General features: G+C 38.5%; 1 long non-coding RNA gene across 1 annotated transcript; it reads right to left on the minus strand.

Annotated features, from left to right (window-relative positions):
* Positions 1 to 727: 727 nt before the first annotated feature.
* On the minus strand, positions 728 to 1,252 carry LOC107727465 (uncharacterized). The gene is made up of 3 exons (XR_001638359.1): positions 1,176 to 1,252; positions 947 to 1,090; positions 728 to 870 (listed from the first exon to the last, which is right to left on the minus strand). It is a non-coding gene; the product is annotated as an uncharacterized LOC107727465 (long non-coding RNA).
* Positions 1,253 to 2,217: the final 965 nt, after the last annotated feature.

Below are 2,217 nucleotides of genomic sequence, written 5' to 3' on the forward strand. Positions count from 1 at the left end.
AGGCGCTACAGCGATCTGTCACTCCATATTAAACAGCGCCAAAATTGTATTTATTTTTTGAATACTGTAATCAAATGGTAAGAATTTGAAATCTGAGACTTTGTTTCATTTCAAAAGTAAAAAAGCACAAAGCTTACTGCGATGTATTGGATGGGAGGTGCGCTACAATCTTCCGTTCATTAACTGAAAACAGGATAGACTAATCGATTCTTGGGATTTAAGAATCGATATGGACCCTTTTCACAAGACGCGTTTAACGGTCATCAGCATCGTAAATCCTCGAAGGTTTTTTATATTTTAATTTTTTTTTAAAGTACATTTATAACACTATTCTTTGTATTATATCACCTTTGCATCAAATAAAAAAAAAAAGAGTTAACGCTAATGCGAGGGGGTTTCTAATGCAGCGTCTATGGGAGGGACGGTAAATTTGACATCGTTTTCTCTTCTGACAGCCATTATCAGTCTCTCTCAATTTTTTTCCTTTTATTGAAAATCATGAAAACACTATTGTGGCGTTTTTCTTTTGCTATTTGAGCAACTGGGAATGCAAAAAATATATTTGTGGTACTCTCCCATTCACTGCTCTTCAAGTTAACTCGACTGTGACGACTTAGAAATGTGAAAAAGGTCCATTGTTTCGTAAAAATGAGAATCGATTAAAATCGAGAAATCAATCATTTTTACCCAGCCCTAATTATTTCACATGTGCACAGGCTGTACCTCGTGTGACTGTAGAGTGATGACGTCCAGCTCTAGTCCTCTCTCTGTGCAGCTCTTCAGCGCGTGAACGACCTCAGCGTGTTCGGCCCACCTGCAGTCTGCGCCGTTCACAGCCACGATATAATCGCCCTCACGGAGTCCCGCCTCCTAAAACACACTCATAATGCATAATGTAATAATAAAAAGCATTTTAAATGTTACTGTCACTAATGACATCTCTTACCGCAGCACATCCCCCTGGCAACACCCCAGCAACCAGAACCGGCGAATCACCTCGAAGCGTGAGCCCGAGCCCCGCCTCTCCTCGAACCAAACACACATGCCGCCGCACCCAGCGATTTCGAGCGGCGAACACAGACAGCGGCCCCTTCACACGCACAACAGAGGTGAACATTAAACACGTCTGCAACATTTACAGCACATTACAGTGTTTGTGTGAGTGTGAGAGTTACCAGTCGGTGGAAGATATCAGACACTCTGACGCCGCTGAAATCAGGAGTTGTAATGTCAGGCTTCTGCTGTGTATGAGCTGTAGGTGACAGGTCAAAGGTCAAAAGTCAGGGGTCATTATTGTCAAGACAAAAAAGGCTATGTTTGCAATTGCATGCTTCTGTACCGCTACTATTTCTGCATTACGTCTGCTGTGCATATGCAAATCATGTGTAGGAATCACAGGGTTATTATAGTTTACTGAAACTAAAACCATCAAAAAACAAACAAAAAAAAGTGTTTCTTGTAATAAATATTAACTGAAATAATAACAAACTTATTTTATTTCAGCTAGTTGCCAAGGAAATGTTTCTCATTTTCATTTAGTCTAACCTGCTGTACTAAAATAATCAAAACTTGAATAAAAATGTATATAAACTAGACATTTTTTAAAAAACAAAATCTAATTTAAATGACAAAAACACAGAAAATGCAAAATAATGTGGAATTTAACATGCACATATGTTAGCAATGTCATATGACAACGTACTGCTGTTACTTGAAATGTTACTTCATGCATGCTGTCTTACCACAATATTTGTTAAAAACAAATAGCTGCATTTAGTATGTACTCCACAGTGCAATATTTAATTACAAATACAACCAAAACAGCACTGTAAACACTTCTAGTTCAATTATCACACTAGAAATGGAGGGTAAAGTTGAGTATACTGCATTGTGGACAAAATATCAGCATACAGAGCACAGTATGCATACTGCATAATGTAGTGTTATTTTAGTATCACTGAGATACTAGTATTGTTTTTTATTAAAGGGTCATGAAACCCACTGTTAGTTCTCACCACAGTTTTGAAAAATGCTATAAAAGTGCGTGTGGTGCGCTGCAGAGTGGAGGGGGAGGAGGGGAGACAGACAACACTGACAAATTCGGTTTCAGACAGTTTCATTTTGCTCCCATTGAGTTAAAAACAGAAATAAATGCATTTGGACTCTGCTTCAAAAACATATGAACGCGCTGCTGCACCTCTAATAACTTACAGGCTT

The sequence above is a fragment of the Sinocyclocheilus rhinocerous genome, unplaced genomic scaffold (genome assembly GCF_001515625.1).
Source record: "Sinocyclocheilus rhinocerous isolate Xijiao unplaced genomic scaffold, SAMN03320098_v1.1 scaffold16236, whole genome shotgun sequence".
NCBI classification, from domain to species: Eukaryota; Metazoa; Chordata; class Actinopteri; order Cypriniformes; family Cyprinidae; genus Sinocyclocheilus; species Sinocyclocheilus rhinocerous.